We start from the raw sequence: 22,690 nt of genomic DNA on the forward strand, positions 1-22,690 counted from the left end.
AGCACTGAGCTGATTTGGTGAATTCAAGAACGGCATCAGGCTACGTGGTCCAAGCGTGTCCCTGAGCCAAGATCTAGCTCCTAGAGCGAGGCCCTACCTGGTGCTTGGGCAATTTAAACGCCGGCCTAGGAAGCCAGAGTGTTGGGACTGGAGGTGAGGGAGGGCTGAATTCCTCTCACTGGTGGCAGTTGTCTTTGAGAGTTTTGAGGGACTTTTGCCCGCTAATACGATGAATTGAGATGGCTAATATGAGTAGGCTGGGGTCTCAGTTTTGCAGTTAAGTCCTTATATCCCTTGCTACTACTCTAGATTAAACAATATATCCATCTTGGTTTTAAGATCAGTAATTGATATAGCATCATTTGGCATTTGTAGAAAAAAGTTCCAAATTTCCGCTGCACATAGCCTGTGGAGGTGTTTCGTAGCTTCTACATTTGAAAGGTCAGGCTTGTAATGTTTTTTTTTACCTTTAAGTCTATATCCTGCCTGTTATATCTCTTTGAAGTGCAGCATGTGTTAAGTAGATATTTAATTTGTGTTTTCTTCTTGCCCTATTAGTGTTAAACTTTTGTTCAAGTTGCCCCTGTCAGAGCTAGTGGGCACCTGCCCACTGAACCCTGCTCTTGATTTGAACAGCGCCCAAATGTGAACAGCTTTGGATAAGCCCTCACTGAATAGATATCAGACCCAAAGTAAAGGTGAAATCTGCCCATAAGTATGTTTGCCAGGCAGCTAACCCATGCCCCAGTTTACCAGCTGTCAAAGCACTCTGTGAGCAGTATACGTGGTCCTGATTAATCAATAAACACAGTGGTGAGAGCAAAACAAGGGAATGGTGCAATGGCTTCAGTGCAGTCTGAAGTTGTGCAAAGGAAATGCTAAATTGACAGTAACTAAATAACCGAGAGGGACAGGAGAAAGAGTCGAGGAACATTGCAGCAAAACTGAGAGCAGTAGGGAAGGTGCTGTCCTTGAGCCTGGTCATCTGGGATTTCAAGCTTCTGTATCAGAATCAGGTTTAGTATCACTGGCATATGTCATGAGATTTGTTAATTAATAAAAAACGTAGTGAAGTGGTGTTCACGGGTTCAATGTCCATTCAGAATTCGAATGGAAGAGGGGAAGAAGCTGTTCCTGAATCATTGAGTGTGTGTCTTCAGGTGTCTGTACCTTCTCCCTGACGGTGGCAATGAGAACAAGGCATGTCCTGGGTGATGGAGGCCACCTTTTTGAGGTATTGCTCCTTGAAGGTGTCCTGGATACTACGGAGGCTAGTGCACATGATGGAACTAACGAATTTTACAACTCTCTGCAGCTTACTTCGATCCTGTATAGTGGCACCCAGGAAGTGGAAGGGATGGTAGGAAACCTTGGTGAGAGTGTTAGCCTTCCTGAGCCAGTGTGCCATGAAGATGGCCAGTGATGACCACTGTGTTTTCAAATCACAGTTAAACTTGCTTTATGGCATCAGTGTTATTCCAGTTAAAACTGAGGATAGGCTGAATCCCTCCATCCATCAGCGTTTAATAGCTTGCTGAGTCTAAGTCTTAATTCTAAGATGCTACTCTTTTAGTGTGCTGTGCTTGGCCTTTTCTGATAGATTTTACAAGTAGTAAATATAAAATGACAGATATCACCGGAATTAATTTTTATAGTTTTTTGAACTTATACAGTTAATGCTATTATAACAGGGAGTAAGGAAATTAAAATCCTTTAAGGTTGCTCTGTAAGGATTTTGTGAGTATATTCACTGAGGTGATTTAAAATGAATATTGGTATTGTTTGATGAGTCCAATCCCATCATTCTTGTGGTCACACACGCTTGCATTATAATTTTATCTTCAGAGTTGTTATTCCCATAGAATTTTTCACAAGTTAATCTGGCATTGTTATTAAAGAATTCAGCTGACTGATTTTATCATTCCAAAATTTCTGTTTTGCAGTGATTATCCTATTGATATATCAGCATTTTCAAAATCTTCATAAATCAAAATAACAGATTCTTTCAGCTGTGACTGTCATATCCATTTCTCACACCTCATTTTGTCACTTTTGTCTTAAATATCTGTTTCCTTTTGCTCTGCATTTATTGTCTCTGAATGATAATTTTTTAATCCTTTAGAATCCAACATCTATTTGCAGTGCAGACCAGTTAAACCAAAAAAGCCAAGCCCAACAGGACATATTTTTTTATATATACAGTGCTGTGCAAAAGTACTTTTGCACTGTACTGTTAATGAATAAAATGAAGTTTAAATACATTTACGATGATTGTCAAGGTCAGGATAGGTCCTTCAAACTGAGGAAAGAGATGCAGACTATCTGAGATGAAGTTCATGTGTGGCATAGTTTTGCTCAAGTGTTAAGTAAATGTGTCCATTTGTACTGGTAATGCAAATTTTAGGGTGTTGATTTACTTCACAAATAATTTTGTCAATACAAGGTAGAGTTGCTAATGTTGACGAGTACCTCCATAGGCCTTGCTTTGTCACACTTTGCAACAGCTAGTATCTGTTTTACGTTATTCCCTATCCTGACCTTGCTGGAGTGATATCACCTCTGAGTCCTCCCAGGGGAATGCATTTCTGACCTTGTGGTTACTCATTTGCTGTCTGTGTAGAATCTGCATGCATAGATGCTGCCTGGGCTATTCTTCCAGCATCTGCAGATTTTCTCTTGGCTGGGTTTCCTTCCTTTGTTTCAAAGACAGTCTGGGTTGATTGGTGGGTTAATTGGACCATGGGTGTCCGGTCAGTGCCATCTCATTGGGCTGATGGTAAACACAAAATACACTGCAGATGCTGGGATCAAAGCAACACGCACAACACGCTGGAGGAACTCAGCAGGTCGGGCAGCATCTGTGGAAATGAACAGTCAACTTTTCAGGCCAAGACCCTTCGTCAGGGCTGAAGAGGGAGAGGGCAGGGGCCTTATAAAGAAGGTGGGGAGAGGGTGGGAAGGTGAAGGCTGGTAGGTGCCAGGTGAAAAACCAGTAAGGGGAAAGATCAAGGGGTGGGGGAGGGAAAATAGGGAGGGGATAGGCAGGAAAGGTGAAGAAAGAAGGTAAAGGGAAAGCACTATGTGTAGTAGAAGGATGCAGAACCATGAGGGAGGTGATAGGCGGCTGGAGGAGGAGGCAGAGTGAAACTGGGATGGGGGAAGGGAGGGGGAGGGAATTACTGGAAGCTGGAGAATTCAATGCTCATGCCAAGGGGCTGGAGACTACTCAGGTGGTATATGAGGTGTTGCTCCTCCAACCTGAGTTCAGCCTCATCATGACAGTAGAGGAGGCTATGTATGGACATATCCGAATGGGAATGTGAAGCAGAGTTGAAGTGGGCTGATGTCCCTTTCTCCATGTTGTGTTCCTTGATTAAACTGTTAAATATATATTGTTAAAAGAGCATTCCAGATATTTAATACAAGACGTGGGTGGGCGAATAAGCAAGCTCAGACAGTGAGAATAAGTTTTCTGACTGTGAGCCATTTCAAGAGGGCCAAGGCTTGCCCTTACCAGAAGCCACATGTTCTTCTGTGCAGGTGTTGTTGCATCCCTGACTAATTGCTGGGGAACAGCTGGTGAATTCCTCCGACTCTCCCTCGCCCAGAGGCACGGAGACTTCATTTAACAATCCAGTTAGTGGTTGGATAAAATTACTTAATTTAGTACAGATCTGAGAAAGCAAACCTTGGAGTTTCAAATCTATTATTCACAATGCATCAAACTGAAATTGGTAGGCGATTGGGCATCAACTTATGCAGTGGAGTTCAACAAAACAATTTCACTTATTCAGCCATAAGGTCTGAAAGTTCACCTTTAGGTCTTTTAGGGACTTGTATGTAAGTACTGTACATATGAAATAGGAGCAGGTTTGGGCCCTGTGACTTCTAATATGCTCTGCCATTCATTGGGCTTGTGATGGATCTGATCTTCACATGAATTCACTGGATGATCACTTTATTCCTCTTAGAATTTTATACACCTCTATCAAGTTGCCTCTCATCCTCATCCACTCCAAAGAAGAAAACCATAGCTCACTCAACCTTTCCTCCTAAGTTATTTTTTGCTAACCCGGGCAGCATCCTGATAAAAATTCCTCTGCACTCTCTCTAAAACTTCCACATCCTTATAATGAGATTACCACAACTGAACACAATACTCCAAGTGTGTTCTAACTGGAGTTTTATAGAGCTGCAATGTTACTTCATGGCTCTTGAACTCATTCCCCCAACTAACGTCAGCCAGTCAACATACACGGCAGCTTTGAAGGATCAATAGACTTGGACCCCAAGATCCCTCTGTTCCTCTACACTGCTAAGAATTCTTTCATTTATCATAGATTCTGCCTCATGTTCGAGCTTGAATAGGTTAGGACATTATTCCTGGAAATGTAGAAGGTTTAGAGGAGATTTGATAGTATACAAAATTATGAGGGCTTTAGATAGGGTAAGTGCAAGCAGGCTTTTTCCACTGAGGTTGAGTGGGACTACAACTAGAGGGTCATGGGTTAAGGGTGAAAGGTGAACAGTTTAAGGGGAACATAAGGGATCTTATTCACTCAGAGGATCATAAGAGTGTGCAATAAGTAGCTAGCGAACGTGGTGCATTCAAGTTCGATTTCAGTGTTTATGAGAAGTTTGGATAGGTTCATGGATATTAGGGGTATGGAGGGCTATGGTCCTGGTGCAGGTCAATAGGATTAGGCAGTTTAAATAGCTCAGTACAGACTGGATGGGCTGATTGGCCTGTTTCTGTACTGTACTTCTCTATGACTCTAATTCTAGATTCCCCAGAGTAGTAAATGTATTAGGATCTGCTCTGTGAAGCCACATTCGAATCTTACATGTTTCAACATGGCCACCTTTTGTTCCTCTATACTCCAGTGAGAATAGGCCTAGTTTTCCTCAAGATCAAGTGCAAGTTTATATCAACCATACATATGCATACAGCTAAACAAAACATTGTTCCTCTGGGGCCAAGTTGCAAAACACAGTTTATAGAGTTACAATCCAGCATATAGAAAAATTTGATACCTACATCCCAGAAATCAACTTAGTGAATCTTCCCTGACCTGCCTCCAAAGCAAGGTTAGCATTCCTTAGATAAGATAACCCGAACTCGTATGTTCTGGATGTAGTCTTCCATCATTTATCATCATCATAACATCATTTATCTGTGCTCTTGGGGTGCAATTTCTCCTTGTGATTTGTCTTATTATTTTTTTGTTAATTTGTATGAAAAAAAATCAAAAATCCTTGTTTGAGAGTTATTTTTATTAACAAATTCAATATTTTAGGGCCAATTTGTTACCTGTTACCTGATTTGAAAGGGTTTTTTTTTGTTCACTGGCATGCATCCAATTAGTAATCTCATGAATGGGTTTCACATATTCTTGCATGTACCCATAGAATAAGCTATAGTGAGCTATTCTGCAATAAAGGAGTAGGATGGTGGAGGATTTGAATTGGTGGTTTGCATATTATACGCTCAGAAATGATGGAATAATGCACATAAGATGTAGGTCATTGTGTTTCGGGTGACTTTTTGTAAAAGCTTCCCTACACTTTTTCCACCGCTCTTCTAAGTTTTCCTCATTCTGTTCGCAGCATGTATCCGTTTCTCTTTTGACTACAACCTAGCTATCTTAATGGATCCATGAAAGAATGGAGAATTGATTTTCAAAATTGATTTTCAAAAATGACTAAAAAAGATGGAACCAATTGTTGAAATGTTGCTGTATTTTTGTGATGTGTAATATAAAAGAGCTAGTGTGTAAAATTACTTTTCTCAGAGTGCCACCAGTTAATAAACACTTGCTCTACAGTCTTTACAATTTTGATTTTTTTTGACAAGTACGACAAAGAAACCTTTCGAAAGTGTCTTAGCAGTGTTGCTATTGCAACATGCTAATATCTTATATCTTTTAATATCTCTGCCTCAATCATTAATTCTGTCAGTGCTGTACTGAGCTTCACCACTCCACATCTTAAAAAAAATCTCCCATTTGCAGCCCTTCAGCATTTAACCTTCATTCTGGTTTTGCTCACAAGAAGTATTTTGCTGTGTTCCAAACCATAATTTGAATTGCCTTTATCAAATTTCCATTTATCTTCAATGGCTGCCTGCACTCATGAGAAGGCAGTGAAGCTGTCAAATCCACAATCATACTTCTTACTGCAGTCAAAGTACGTAACATAATTTTATACATGAATACATTGCTTGGGTGACACTTTAATGTATCAACAAGCTCCAGAGTGGGACTGTCAGCACCTATTAGGGTGAATGGAGTCATCGTGACCCTACGTTCAATGGAGAAGGTAGTCCAAATATGAGGGTGTGACCAAATGTCTTTGTACAGAATGTTGCTTATCTCTGAGATGACCGCTTTGAAATACCTGAGCCATTGATGATCAGAGAGATCCTAGCAGAAAGGACACATCTGAGAGGTGATTTGATAGAGGTATATAAAATTGTGAGGGGGATAGATAGGGTAAATGCTGCTAGGCTTTTCCACTGAGGTTGGGTGGGACAACAACCAGAGGTCATGGGTTAACAAGGAAAGGTGAACAATTTATTGAGAACATGAGGGGGAACTTGTTCACTCAGAGGGCTGTGAGTATGTGGGATGAGCTGCCGACAAAATTAGAGCATGCGAGCTCCATTTCAATGTCTAAGTGAAGTTTGGATAGGTACATGGATGGTAGAGCTATGGAGTAAGTCACGGAGTAGGCAGTTTAACTGGCTTTGGCATGAACTAGATGGGCCAAAATGCCTGTTTCTGTGCTGTATTCTTATGACTCTGTGACTATAAAATTTAAACTTTCTATCTTTGGAAATTATGTTTTAGCATTAATTAACATCTTTCATTTAGACAATATATACAGTAGCTAATACAATATATAACTAAAGGCATCCTGCAGAATAAAGTTGTACAGATACAGAGAAAGTGCAGTGCAAGTAGCAAATAAGACACTAAGTCACAATGAGATATATTCAACAGTCCATCTCGTCATACTAGGAACTGTTCTTATAACAGTAGTGTCCTTGAGCCTGGTGTTACATGCTTTCAGACAGTTGTATCCTCTTCCTGATGTGACAGGGAAGAAGAATGTCTGCCGTGGTTGACGACTTTGATTATGCTGGCTGCTTTACTGAGGCAGTGAGGAGTGTAAGCGGCGTCCATGGAGGAGAGGCTGATTTTAGTGATGTGCTGAGCTGCATCCATGACTCCCTGTAGTTCCTTGCAGTCACGAGCAGTACGGTCGCCATAACAAGCCGTGATGTACCTAGATAGGATGCTCTCTGCTGTTGGTTGGTGAGGATCAGGAGGGACTTCAGCCTCCTGAGGAAGTCGAGTTGCTGGTGAGCATTCTTGACCGTGGCATCACAGTGGTTGGATGAGTACTGTTCACTCTTAGGTGCTTGATGCTTGCATCCTCCTGATATCAGCATCTCTGATATAAACAGGACCATGTGCACCAACACCCTTCCTGAAGTCAATGGCCACCTCTTTTGTTTTGCTTACGTCGAGTGAAAGTTTGTTATTAAGACACCATATTACATGGCCCTCTATCTCCTTCCTGTATTACTGACTCATCAGTATTTGAGATGTGGCCCATTACAGTGATATTATCTGCAAATGTGGATGGGACTAGAGCGAAGACTGGCCACAGAGTTGTGAATGTGCACAGAGTAGGGGACTGAGGATGCAGTCTTGTGGGGCAGCAGGTTTGAGGTTAACCGTGGCAGGGGTTGCTGCCTATCTTTACTAATTGCAGACTGCTGGTCAGGAAGTCGAGGATAAAGCTGCAAATGGAGGCCGGGAGTCACAGGTCTAGGAGTTTGGAGATGAGTTTGCTTTGAATTATAGGATTGAAGGTGGAGCTATAGTCAATAAACAAAAGTCTATTATAGGTCTCTTTACTGTCTTGATGTTCCTGAGATGAGCTTAAGTCAGCGAGATGCTATCTGCCATCGACCTATTTTAATGCAAATTGCAGTGGGTCAAGGTGATCTGGAAGACTGGAGTTAAGGAATGCCATAACCTGCTCTTGAAGCACTTTCTGTTGGTGAATGTCAGAGCAATCAACAGTAGTCATTGTTTTCCTTAGGTTCATTCGTTATGTCCTGTGTCATATGACATGGGTGATCATGGTCTTTCCGTGACCATGATTGTTCTTTGTAAATTTTTCTGCAGAAATGGTTTTTCATTGACTACTTCTGGGCAGTGTCTTTACAAGATGGGTGACCCCAGCCATTATAACTGCTCTTCAGAGATTGTCTGCCTGATGTTAGTGGTCGCATAACCAGGATTTGTGATATACAGCCAGCTGCTCATGTGATCATTGTCTTTCCATGACCAAGGTTGTTCTTGGCAAACCTGCTCCCATAGCAGATCTGGGGGCTAAGCAGGTGCTACATCTTATCCAGGGGTGACCTGCAGGCTAACAGAGGAAAGGAATGCCTTACACCACCTTTGGTAGAGATGTATTTCTACTCTGCCACCCATTTTTCTTAGGTACAGAGATGATAATGGTTTCTTAAATTGAAACCTCAGATTGAAGCAGGGGGAGTTTAAAAGTATGTGCAAGTATTTGCTCCAGCTGATCTGCTCAGAATCTAAAGACACAGCCAGGGATAACTCCCCCCCCCCCACCCCAGGCCAGATGCTTTCAGTGGGTTCACTCTGTAGAAGACTTCTTACATCTGTGATGGTGACTGTGGATTCCACTGCATTAGAGGCTGTCAGGCTGTCAGGACAAATGGTGGTATTCCATTCCTCTCTGGTCAAAACATACCTTAAGATGGCCAGGAGGGGATGCATTCTCCACCCCCCACCCCCATGTTGCCTGATTGATTTTGATTTGCAGTCACTGTAGCCTGTAGGCCCTGCCACAACTGGAGCTGGTCTGGAACTTGACCTTGGACTGGTATTGTCTCTTGGCATCACTGGTAGTTTTATGGAGATCATACTTTGAATTTTTGTAAAGGTTATGGTCTGTATCATGTGATTTGAACACTAGTCCTATACCTCAGTAGGGAATGTATTGTCCATAATTTCCAGTCTGGGAACACCTGTATTGACATCTTTTGTATGGAGTTCACCATGCACTTGCTGATAAAGTCTATTATGGTGGTGACATACTCAACTAGTCCGGCTCTTGAGTCTTTGAACCTGGACCAGTCCACCAACTCAAGAAACTCACCTATATCCTCAGACCAGCACTGAATGACTGGATCCTCGCGTTTCAGCTTATGCTTGTTTGCGGGGAAGAGTACAACCTCGTGGTTCGATTTACCAAAGTGTAGGTGGGGAATGGTGTAAGGGGTGTTGCCTAGGAGGTGCTCTTGGTGTAGTATTGGGGAATACTTCAGTAGTACTACCCTAAGAAGTGAGCCAGGAGATATGCAGGTAGTAATTTGGTAGTATGCTCCTGAAGCTGCCCTGATTGAAATTGCCAGAAAATGAAAATGTAACAGAAAATGAATGCTTGTTGGCAAAGAAATTGGTGCAAGGCAACTTTAGAGTGATACATGAATTATTACAAACAATTTCTGAACTCTACCTTAGATGTGAGTTTGGACCAAAGTGAAGTTTAAATTTACACTGCTGTGAAACTGTCATCATAAAGTTTTGCAACTAATCATGTGACATAGTTGACTAAGAAGTTGAATGCTTGTCCTTGACATTAAAAATTAACAAAAAAACGGAGAGTTTTTGTTTGTGTAATTCTAGAACACATTTTATTTGGGTAGGCAAGCCATTGCAAATGATAATCGCCATAGCAACAATTGGACCTGAAGACTTGTCAGTTTAGATGGCTTTGTCATGTGCCAGTATGGCTTGTTGCCTGGAATTTTGTAAGATTGAGAAGTTCAATAATTCCTTTGTTTTCAATTTGTTAACTATTAATCTGCATGTATTGATGGGATGCTGACTTTTGAGGAGATTTCACTGAGCAAAGAAGCAAATGTCTCTTTAATGTGGTTGCACAAGAGCAGAACTTTATTCTGAGGTATTTAAATTGATTTATATTCTTAAATCCAAAATGGCAGTCTTAGTCTCACTGTTTCAATTTTATTTTTGCTTTGAATGGTTCAAAGATGAAAATTTTAGTTAGATTTTTTGCCTTTACTTGTACGACTTCATCCCTACAGTGTTGGAGATGATCAACTTTCTTGTCTTTTACAGGACCCAGTGAGAGAGTATAGATTTATCTGTGTGTTTGAAGAGTTTCAAAAACTTTACTTCAATGGAATTATTCTTCAAAGGAGATGTGTGGAGCAAAGCTGCCGGGGTTAGTGGTGGAGGTATACATGATAAAGACACTGAAGAGGCTTTTGGATAGGCCTTGGAATGTGCAGGAAATGGAAGGATATGAACATAGTGTACACAGACACAGTTCATCTGGTTGGGCATTTGATTTCTAATTTGATTACTCTGACAAAACATTGTGGGCCTGTTCCTGTGTTATGAGGAGGAGAGCGAGTGGTTCGAGTCGCTTCCCTCGGAGGGGCCAATGCTCTTGGAATTCCGAAACTCTGAATATTGAAATACGAGATTTATGGATTGGATGTAGTTCAAACGAACTGTTGTTCATATTGGCCTCTTTCAGTTCTCTGGTTTTGTTGTGTTCTTGCCCAGTCTTTCTTGTTGCCGATTGGTGAGCTAGGGTTTGGGGTTTAATGTTCTTCTTGTTGTTTCTCCATCTGGGTGATCTGTTAGTTTTTGTGCAAGGGAGGGGTTGGGGGGGCATGGAGCTTGCAAGTTATTTCTTTTTCTTTTCATGCGGGGGGGGGGGGTGTGCATGATTCATGTCTTTCTTTCAGCTACCTCTATGCTTTTTTTTGTATTTTATGGCTATCTGGAGGAAACAAATCTCAGAGTTGTATTCTGTATACATTCTTTGATAATAAGATGAACCTTTGATCCTTTGATATTCTGTTCTTATATGGGGTTTGATGGAGATCTTCTGTGCATGTATGTAGACCAAGAATCATTATTTAATAGTGAATTGTAACATTCTGAATTATGGTTAGCTGTTAATGAAGCATCATCTAAGTTGAAAGGAGATACTTTATTTATTTTTTATGATTGTTCTCTGAGTGCTGAAGCTAGCATACCTACAAACTGAATGAGCTACTGTTCTAGAGCCTATGTTAGCCAGCATCCATTGAAACAGTTCGTTGACTGCATGTAATTAGGTTATTTTTTTCAACAAAAAATCAATTGGTTTGGTGCCTTAATTCCTTTAAGTAATCTTTTCCTTTGAGGTTTGAAAATATAATTTTGTTATTTTGGAAAATATACTTGTTACTTCCCAGAATGAAATACAGCAATAGGTTGCTGAAAAGTAGGAAGTTGTTACTTAATGGAAGGGGAAAGGGTTAGTTTAAATAGTGATTGAGAAAACTTTCTCAAAAAATTGTCCAGATTTTAAATGGTTTGATTTACACCACTATTTTGCAGAAATATTTCAATTACAGTGTCAGCTTTCTGTCTCATTTATTTTTGGCTTAATTTCCTTAAAACTAAGCAAGCCTCATGTAATCTTGTTCAAAACTGTTATACATTCTGGTGTCCTGTTCCTAGTCAACTCAAGCAAAGCCAAGGTGGTCCCCATGGCTTTGCCCCAATGAGAACCCTTGTCTCATTTCATGACACCACTAGTGACTGGTTTAACAAGTCAAGCATGTGTACTGTACTTGAATTTATTGCTATTATTTTGCTGGTCTGTGAAGCAATATAGCATGATGTATATCCTCATTTTGTTCTGTTTTCGCCATTTATTGTGTGGTTACTATCTTCACAAGTTGTACCAATGAAAAATAACTAATTACAAATAAAAAATGTTTTTGAATGAAATCCTGTACATTTATGTTGAATGTGATGCTTGTTTTGGCTGATAACTGCTTTCCTTCTATAATATTAACAGTGAACATGGAGAAGTCTTTTTTCTGGTTATTATAATAATCTGTTAAGAAGTTTTTGCATTTTATATTGAGCACTAGGGAGGCTATGAAGCTTCCTTGTAGTATTAGCAATTCACACAATGTGCTGAAGGAGCTCAGCAGGCCAAGCAGCATCTATGGACTGATGTTTCAGGCCAAGACATTGACTGTTTATTCCCATCCATAGGGGCTGCCTGACCTGCTGAAATCCTCCAGCACATTGTGTACATTGCTCTAGATTTCCTGCATCTGCAATACCTCTTGTGACTTGTATAAGTTGTAATGCTAACTGTAAACTTGACTGGCAGATTTATTAAATGCTGTACTAATCTCAACTTTCTTGTAATGGTTCCTGCAACATAAACCAGACTTCCCTCTGAGTTAATGTTTTCAGGCTAGGCTTGATTTCATATCACTTTTAGTTTGCCTCCCATAATTAACCCTTTGTAAATGTTGAGTTTCTGTGAAATTCTGCTCTCTGGTCCTTAAGTTCTGTTTAGTCATTAGTCATATGCTCTCTAATGTATATTGGCTCCTCATAAGGCAACATGCTGTTGTTGCCATACCCCTTCATAACCTCAAACCTCTTTCAACTCTACTGTTCTTCCAAGCTATCTTCTTCCATTTCAGAATCAGATTATGTTGTGAAACGTATTAACTTTATGGCAGCAGTACAATATAAATAAACAACTGAGTTACATTAAGTATACAGACATCTCACCCTGCAAAAACTCATTTCAGGGAGGTAGTGCCATCAATTAGCGGGAGACTCCCGGGACAGGTGGGATGTCTGCAGTAGAGTAGCTCCTTAGCAGCTAGACAGCTAGTATAAATAACATTAGCTATGCTAATGAACGAATGATGCCTGTTAAACTCACCTCTCCCTCTCCTGCTCTCACTCTCCCAAAAATCGATTTCTGGCATATTGTATATCATTTGCGGGTGTCAGGGAGCCACTATCAATTTGTGGGAGACTCCCAGAACTTCCGGGAGAGGTGGGATGTCTGAGTGTGTGTGTGTGAGTAGTGCAAGAAAAGAAGAAATAAAAAAGTAGTGAGGTAGTATGCATGGGTTCAATGTTCATTTAGGAATTGGATGGCAGAGGGGAAGAAGCTGTTCCTGAATTAATGAATGTGTGCCTTAAGGCTTCTGTACCTCCTTCCTGATGGTAACTGTGTGAAGAGGGCATGTCCTGGGTGGTGGGATCCTTAATAACGGATGCAAAATTTCTTTTATGTTGTTGGCATTGACTTAGACTATTTCAATTAGTAACAAAATGATGCTACGTGCATTAGGAGTTTATTGCTTCAAATACAACCTAGATTTTAATCATTCATTTGATGGTATCCATTCCTTCCACTGCCAGGGCCCTGAGTTCTAGAATTTCATCCTTATGCTCTTTATCTCTATTTTTCCCCATCTTGGTGTTCAAAAGTTGGAAGTGAATTTATTACAAAAGGACATATATGTCATCATACACAACCCTGAGATTTGTTTTCTTGAAAGCATACACAATAAATCCAACACAATAGAATCAGTGAAAGACCTCACCCAAAAGGATGGACAAACAACTAATGTAAAGACAACAAACTGTGCAAATATAAAAGAAAACAATAATAAATAAATAAGCAATAAATGTCGAGAACATGAGATGAAGAGTCCTTTGAAAGTAAATCCCTAGTTTGTGGGAACATTTCAGAGATGGGGCAAGTGAAGGTATCCCCTCTGGTTCAGGAACCTATTGGTTGAAGGGTAATAACTTTTCTTGAACTTGGTGGTGTGGGTCCTTAGGCTCCCTGTACCTTCTTCCTGATGGCAGCAGCAAGAAGAGAACATGGCCTGTGTGGTGGGAGTTCTTTGATGTGCTGACGTTGGAGAGAGTTCAGAGAAGATTCACTAGAATGATACCGGGAATGAGAGGGTTAACATATGAGGAACATTTGATCGCTCTTGGACTGTACTCCTTGGAGTTTAGAAGAATGAGGGGGGACCTCATAGAAACATTTTGAATGTTGAAAGTCATGGGCAGAGTGGATGTGGCAAAGTTGTTTCCCATGGGGGGGGGGAGTCTAGTTCGAGAGGACATGACTTGAGGATTGCAGGGCGCCCATTCAGAACAGAGATATGAAAAAAAAATTTTAGCCAGAGGGTGGTGAATCTATGGAATTTGTTGCCACGGGCGGTAGTGGAGGCCAAGTCATTGGGTGTACTTAAGGCAGAGATTGATAGGTATCTGAGTAGTCAGGGCATCAAAGGTTATGGTGAGAAGGTGGGGGATTGGGACTAAAGGGGAGATTGGATCAGCTCATGATAAAATGGCGGAGCTGATTCGATGGGACGAATAGACGACTTCTGCTCCTTTGTCTTATGGTCTTATGATAGATGCTGCTTTTCTGCGACAGCTCTCCATGTAGATGTGCTGTGTGATGGGGAAGGTTGTGTCCATTACTTTTTGTAGGACTTTCCATTTAAAGGCATTGGTGTTTGCATACCAAGTGGTGATAGAACCAGCCGAGAAACTTTCCACCACACATCTATAGAAGTTTCTCAAAATTTTAGATATCATGCTGAATTTGACTTCTAAGGAAGTAAAGGTGATCCCATACTTCCTTTGTAATGGCACTTATAAGCTGGGCCCAGGACAGATCCTCTAACTATTTGACCAAGTTTCTGGCCAAATGTTTCCTTGTCAAACTTAATTTGATAATATGTTAAAAGTATGTGTGTCTGTGTTGGGGGAGGGGGAGTGTCATAATTCTTGCAACTGGTAGGGCAGGTTTTGAAAATACAGTAGATGGAAAGTAGTATGCCAGAGCATTTCATGAATGTAGGTGATATTTATTATGAGATGCCTGACCTTGAGATAATTAGTTTTCTGTCCTGTATTCTAAGCAGAATCCTTCTGGATTATTCATTACTGCTTTTAATGAGATGGTGTGAGAGGATGTTTCCTTTTTGTATTATCACATGGATTGTTTATTATAGCAATATAAATATTGATAAATATCCAAACTAAAAATTGAAATAGATTTTTGTATTGAAGAATGATGACCGATTAATTAAAATCCAAATTAATGGTAGTCCAACTATTATTTATGGGTTCCCTAAATAGTTCTGGAGTTGTATATGGGGAATTGAAGAGTAACTGACAAGAATAGATTTATCAAATGACTTTCATGTGTCATGGATTTGTGATTTATTTCTGGAAAGTTTCAGACCCAGCAGGAGGCTTAATTGCCATTCTAAATAATATCCAGGCATTTATTTATGTATTTATTTATTTAGAGATCTCGCTCAGAGGCAAACTCATCCGGCCATAAGAGCCCACACTGACCAATGCAGACACCCCACCTCTCCCGGAAGTTCTGGAAGTCTCCTGCATATTAATAGTAGCTCCCCGATGCCCGCAAATTATATACAATATCCCGGAAATCAATTTTTTTGAGAACGAGAGAGCGCGACATGGGAGAGTGTTCCAAAAAAAGAAAATATCAAACATACTTCATCTCAGACTACACTAAAGTGTACCCCTGCCTAATAGGGGTCAAAAATAATGACTGTGTCGCTTGCTGCACTGTTTGCAACAGTGTCTTTTCTATTGCCCATGGTGGGTTAAAATGTAAAAGACATGTTGAGGTGAGTTTAACAGGTGTCATTCATTCATTAGCATAGCTAATGTTATTTATACTAGCTGGCTAGCTGCTAAGGTGCTCTATTGAAGACATCCCACCTCTCCTGAGAGTCTCCTGCAAATTGATGGTGCTACCTCCCTGAAATGAGTTTTTGCAGGGTGGGATGTCTGCCAATGACATCTGCATGACTAATTCACTTACTAGTCTGTATGTCTTTGGGATATGGGGGGGAAACCGGAGCACCCGGAGGAACCCCACTCATTCATGGAGATTCCATGAAAACTCCTCACTGACAATGGTAGGGTCATTGGTGCTGGTAACTGCTACACTACTGTGCCGCCCCCACAAATGTAGAGGAGAGGATGTCCGGATGTGGAATTGCAGAATTTGGAAGTTTTTCAATCAGTGGTTCTTAGCCCAGCAGTGTTGATTTGGCTATGGCATTGTCGTATTTGGAACAACAAACTCCTGATGAACCAGGCCTTCAACATATGGCATCATTCTGTTATTGATAGTAGCAGACAAGTCAATGCCAGAATGTGATAAAGTGCGGACCTCATTAATGATATGTCTAGCTAATTTTGGGTGGAGGGGTGGAGATACATCTCTACCAAAGGGAGGTGTAAGGCGCTCCTTCCCTCCACTAGCCTGCATGTCTCCATTGGGCAAGGTGTAGCATCTCCTTAGACCCTCCGATCAAGGTTATGTGAAGCCATGGGTGCAGATGGTGGACGGTTGTATGAGCAGCCGGTACATATCACAAGTCTGGTTATGCAACCACTGATGCTAGGCCGAAAATCTCTGAAGTGTATTGATAATGGCTGGAGTCACCCTTCGTGTAAAGATACTGCCAAGAAGAAGGCAATGGCAAAACACTTATGTCAAAAAAATTGCCAAGAACAATCAGAATCCCGGAAAGACCATGTTCACCATGTCATACGACATGGCACATAACAAATGAATGAATGAATGAGCTAATTCATGTGATGTGGGCAGACCTAATTATTTCTCAAACAGTGTGTTGGCTTCTTAAGCCACTACTCTTTGTAGTGAAGATACGCCTTCAATACTTTTGGATAAATCCTCCAGGAGGACTACAGCCTTGTCATTGGGTTTGGAGGCTTGCGTGCCTCAATGACCAGGTGATCTTTGTTCTCTGAAGTCAGGGCTTTATGCTTTGGCTCTTGGTAGGCTCACCTGTGCCGAACAGATCAAAGAGTAGAGGACAGACTAAGTGTGGTCCACTGGTGTTTCAGGTTCAAGGATTCAACTCAGGGCTAACAACCCTAACTGGAAAAACATAATTACTACAGAAACAGCAATGAAGAATCCTTCTACATCTGAGTTCGACAGTATTCCTGAGTCTCCACCCGGGACCTGCATGATTGACGGTAGAGAAAATGGGGAGGAAGCTACTGGCATGGTGAAGGAAACCCTGAACACCACCAGAGATGGAGGACCTTCATTGCTGTCCTAAACACCAGCAGCATAACGAGCAGTAATTAAGTAACTGCCGGATAAATGGATCCAAGAATTCTGACCAAGTGATAATGCAAGAACAGATATTCAAATGAAGATAGTGTATGACTTGTGGTTCATGCTGTTTCCCTGCTCCAACTGCTCTTAGCTCTCCATCAGAAAGGAGGATCTGGTTTAGGTGATGCCTCGAGCTAAACCTTGATGCTGTGATGCACAGCATCTCCTGTATGACATTGGTGGATTAGGGGAATATCATCCTGGACCATTCCGGGACATGACACATTGCAGCAGCCTAGATGTGCATATTAGCCATTGGCCGAGTGTTTCTTACCCCTTCTTAATCGTCCAAGAATACCTTATAACAAAGGAAGTACAGTATGTTAGCTCATTGTTATAATATAGGGAGGTCATGACAGACAATATGATGATGTTCAGCAAGTGATACATATTGGCAAGATATAAATCTTCAAAATAAAGCTATAAGACATTTCACATCCACCTGAGAGAGCAGGTGGATTTTTATTTTAATATCTTTCAGCCTAAGGATGGCAATGGCCACAGTACCCTGATGCCTCCTTGTGGTAATGATGTAATGCTATTAGTGATCTGCTCTGTCCTTTTAATGTTGGTAGAGTAACTGAATTAGGATTAAATGTCCAGAAATTGGATTTACAGTGAAAATGTGAGCAGGTATATTGGTGAAACACACACACACACACACCCCCCCGACCACTGGAATAGCTCAGCAGGTCAGGTCTTTATTCCATGGCCTACTGTCCTCTCCTATCAGATTTCTTCTTCTTCCGCCTGTCACCTCCACTTTATTCCTTCATTCACCCTTCCCCACCCACCTACTTTCCCCTCTATATAGAAGTACTTGGTTAGGTGCGTGGAACAGTGGGGTTTAGAGGGCTATGGGCCAAAAATAGGAAGCTGGGACCAGCTGGGTGGGCACTGTGGTTGGCACATACTGATTGGGCCAAAGGGCTGTAATGCTCTGTGTCCCCTGAACTCACCTATTGCCAACTTATGCCTGTCTTCTCCCCCACCATTTTATTCTGGCATATGCCTTCTTCCTTTCCAGTCCTGCTGAAGGGTCTCGGCCCAAAACATTGACTTTGCTTCCTCCTATAAATGCTGCCTGGCCTGCTGTGTTCCACCAGCATTTTTTATGTGTTGCTTGAATTTCCAGCATCTGCAGATTTCCTCGTGTTTGCGTTTCCAAAACGTCGACTTGTAGTGGCACGCAAAGCGCTACGAAAGGAACACACGGAGGCAGAGAGAGCTGAACTCGGAATGGCTTTACTGATTCAAACTCGCGCGCTTAAACCCCCCCCCCCCCCCTCCCATGGGTCCCTGCGACCAGCAGGGCAGACGCGACGTCAGACCGTCCCCGGAAGGTCCGCCCTGAGCGGGCCGTGCGTCTGCCTGCAGCACCGGATGGTAGTTCGAGCCCCATGTGTGCGGAAACTTCCATCGGGGGAGTGGAGCCCCCAGTCTGTGTGGCTTGCCTGGGTGTCCGGCCTTGCCAGCGCAGTGCAGGTACTCTCACTGGTTGCTCAATGTCCAAGTGCGCTGGTTTGAGGCGGTCCACTGTAAATGTCTCTTCCCGGCAATGTGGCCGACGTCCGTGGTGAATTCTGAAGTAAAGGACAGGTGCCTCTGCTGCCGAAGCGACCATGGGTCCGATACCTTGGCCAGTGTGAAGGTGAGGTGCTTTTGGTCCGTATACACAGTGAACTCCCTTCCCTCGAAGAAGTACCGGAAATGCCGGACAGCCAGGTAGAGCGCTAGCAACTCTCTGTCGAAGGCGCTGTACTTCACCTCTGGTGGCCGTAGGTGCCGACTGAAGAAAGCGAGTGGTCGCCACTGGTCCTCCATGAGCTACTTCAGGACTCCGCCGACTGCCGTGTCAGAAGCGTCGACTGTGAGTGCCGTGGATACATCGACTGTCAGGTGAACTAGGAGGGCTGCCTTCGCCAGCGCTTCCTTGGTCTGCTCGAACACCTCCGTGGACTCCGCGTCCCGTGCCATTTCTTTGACCTTGTCGGCCACCAGGGTCTCATGACGTGGGCTGCCGTCGACATGAACTGATGATAAAAGTTGACCATCCCTATGAACTCCTGCAGGCCCTTGACCATGCTGGGCTTGGACCTTGCCCAGTAGGGGATCTGCGCCATGTTGGTTGACTCTGTGGCCCAAGAAGTCGATCTCTGTCAGCCCGAACTGGCACTTTGCCAGATTGATTGCCAGTCCGTGGTCGCTCAGGCATTGGCAGAGCTGGCACAAATGTGCCACGTGCTCTTGGTGCGAACTGGTGGCCACCAGGATATTGTCCAAGTAAATGAAAGCGAAATCCAGGCCGCATCCCACCGAGTCCATAAGCCTTTGGAAAGTTTGGGCTGCATTCTTGAGACCGCATCCTCAGGAATTCAAACAAGCCAAACGGGGTGATGAGGGCTGTCGTGGGCACGTCATTGGGGTGCACAGGGATCTGTTGGTATCCCCTGACCAAGTTGATTTTGGAGAAGATGGTAACTCCGTGCAGGTTCGCCGAGAAGTCCTGGATATGGGGTATCAGGTATCTGTCGGCAGTTGTGGTGTCTGTAGTCTCCGCAGAGCCTCCATCCTCCTGCGGACTTGGGCATGATGTGCAGCGGGGATTCCCATGGGCTGTCTGAGCAGCGTACCATCCCCAGCTCTTCCATCTTACGGAACTCCTCCTTGGCGAGGTTGAGCTTGTCGGGTGGGAACCTGCGAGCTCGGGCGTGCAGAGGCGGTCCTTGCGTGGGGATGTGGCGCTGCACACCGTGCTTGGGGTCGGCCGTGGAGAACTGCGGGGTGACTATGGAGGGGAATTCCACCAGCACCCTGGCGAATTCGTTACCCGAGAGGATCACGGAATCCAGGTGGCGGGCTGGTAGCTTAGCTTCTCTGAGCTGAAAAGTCTGGAATGTCTTGGTGTGGACCAAACGCTGGCCTTTCAAGTCGATCAGGAGGTAGTTGGCTTGTAGGAAGTCTGCCCCTAGTATTGGCTGTGACACCGCTGCCAACGTGAAAGTCCAAGTGAAATGGTTGGACCTGAAATGCAGTGCGATAGTTCGCAGGCCGTACGTCCGAATACTGGTACCATTTGCGGCGGTGAGTTCGGGGCCTGGGACCGCGTTACGAGTGTCCATGTTTGGGGGGGGGAGTACGATGACTTCAGCCCCGGTGTCTACCAGGAAGCGCCGCCCAGAGTGTCGGTCCCAGAGGTACAGGAGGCTGTCTTGGTGGCCAGCCATCGTAGCCATTAGCGACAGCTGGCCCCGGCGTTTCCCGGAAAAGCACACGGTGGACGGCAGCGGCGCGCGCCTGAGCCCCATCTTTGGAGATAGAAACACCACTGTTCCGAACCCCCGCGGGGGTCACTGAAATCCTCACTCGTGAGGAGGAGGCGGATGCCCTCTGGCATTTGCTTGAGGAACAACTGTTTGAATAGAAGGCACGGCTTATGGCTGCCCATGAGCGCCAGCATATCATTCATAAGCTCGGATGGTGTGCGGTCGCCCAGGCCGTCCATGTGCAGGAACCGTATGGCCCGTTGGCAGCGGGAGAGTCCGAAAGTACGGGTCAAGAGCGCCTTAAGCTTAGTGTACCTGTCCTCCGCTGGTGGCTGGCGTAGGAAGTCAATAATCCAGCCTGCCATCTCCTGGTCGAGCACGCTGACCATGTACTAATACCGCGTAGCATTGGCTGTAATGTCTCTGATACTGAACTGGGCCTCAGCCTGCTCGAACCAAATGTGTGACTGAGTGGCTCAGAAAGTTGGAAGCTTCAGAGACCGTGCTGTGCAAATTGCTCAGATTCATGCCTGGTCGCTGAGTTGCCAGCTCCAGATGCCGTCTGGAACATCGGGGTCACCAATATGGTGGGGCGCAAAATGCTACGAAAGGAACACACGGAGGCAGAGAGAGCTGAACTCGGAATGGCTTTACTGATTCAAACTCGCCCACTTAAATCCCCCCTCCCATGGGTCCCTGCGTGATGTCAGACCGTCCCCAGAAGGTCCGCCCCGAGCGGGTCTGCCTGCAGCACCCAATGGCAGTTCGAGCCCCGTGTGTGCAGACCACCACAGACTGTTCATTTCCTTCCATAGATGTTCCCTGACCTACTGAGTTCCTCCAGCATCTGGTGTGTGTGTGTTGTTGAAATGAACAACATTTTGGGCACAAGCGGCTGCAAGTTCTGGAAAAGTGGAGTTAAAGGATCTCAGCTCGCTGTTGCTGAGAGTAACTCACGGTGGCATTCTGTTGCTTCGGCAAGTGTGGCAGAGCCAGAAGGAGCAACCTTTTCTACAGCTGCTCTGGCTACCATAGAGAAATGAGAAAACAGACAAATGCAGAGCGCTGATTGCTTCTGGTTGCGTTCCGGACCCTGTCCCTCCACGCCTCTCAATTAGCCATCGTGACACAGTCCACATCTTCAAGTAGCCTCTTTCCTCTGGAGTCCAACCTCATTATGTCCATGGAGATGGCAGTAGGCATCAATATTGTGAATAACTACAATAATATAAGAGCCAGTGATGATTCATAAAGTGAAGCATTGAAAACTCAATAGGGGATATGAGGCAGTGCTGATGTCCCATTAATTCACACTTCTTTACCTGCCTACTGTGAGAGTTGCTTTATTTTGCCTCTGAATTATAAATGCAAACCAAAGGGGTAGATACTATTGCTTCATTTCTAATGCCAAGGAAGAGATGGGCATGGCATCAGTGTGTCTGCAAATGAGACTAGGAAAGTGGCAGCCACTCTGAAGTGAATACTGTCTAGTCCAGTTTCGCCAAGGACAGGAGCAGAGTTCAGCTCCATTAATCCAAATTTAAGGCTGTAACATCAGCTGTGAAGTGTTGTCAGCAAAATGCCTATCAGAAATCAACTTTTAATAACTCTGGGAAAGAGTGAGCAGTGGCTGAAATCTAAATGTGTAGATCTATTTCATTTTTATTTAATGAGGTACAATGCTGAATAGACTCTTCTTGACTTTGAGCCACACCTCCCTGCAACCCCCAATTTAACCCTAGCTTAATCATGGGACAATTTACAATGACCAGTTAACCTACTGACCAGTATGTCCTTGGACTGTGGGAGGAAACCCACACAGTTATGGGGGGGAATGTGCAAACTCCTTACAGGCAGCAGTGGGAATTGAACCTGTGTCACTGATACTATTGTGTTCACCACTCTGCTACTGTGCCACCCTATCTTGAAGCTGTTCCAGAAAAGGTAAGCATTTTACAGTTCAATCAAGCCTTTTCTCGGTTATATTAGCATTCAAATTGTAGTGTGTGAAAATTCCTGATGCCATTGCTTTTATTCAGCACTTCATTCCCTTTATCCACCTAATTCCTGCAGTTTTCAACCACCCAGTTTGTCTGTTTGTGGAATTCATTCCACTTTTGAAAACTTTCCAGAAACCTATCTGTTTCACCACATCCTTGGTTACCCCACCCATTTCACTTTCCTTAACTCTTACATCAATTTCTGAAATGCTTTGTTAAGCCTTGAATGTTGAAGATACTATTATTAGTCAACAAGGTTATTTTTATCTGCCTGAACGAACTAGCTAGCTGCGGGTATTAAAG

At 43.4% G+C, this 22,690-nt stretch overlaps 1 protein-coding gene across 4 annotated transcripts in view; it reads left to right on the plus strand.

Annotated features, from left to right (window-relative positions):
• Positions 1 to 22,690, plus strand: part of ctbp2a (C-terminal binding protein 2a) — a 304,686-nt gene that overhangs the window by 52,169 nt on the left and 229,827 nt on the right. The window contains exon 1 of one of the 4 annotated variants that reach the window (XM_059947718.1): positions 1,105 to 1,234. The exons of the other annotated variants lie outside the window; for them this stretch is intronic. The gene's annotated coding sequence lies outside the window, so the exon portion shown is untranslated. Of the gene's footprint in view, positions 1 to 1,104; positions 1,235 to 22,690 lie in introns of those variants that run through there. 4 annotated transcript variants of the gene reach the window in all.

This window comes from Hypanus sabinus, chromosome 22 (assembly GCF_030144855.1).
Source record: "Hypanus sabinus isolate sHypSab1 chromosome 22, sHypSab1.hap1, whole genome shotgun sequence".
NCBI classification, from domain to species: Eukaryota; Metazoa; Chordata; class Chondrichthyes; order Myliobatiformes; family Dasyatidae; genus Hypanus; species Hypanus sabinus.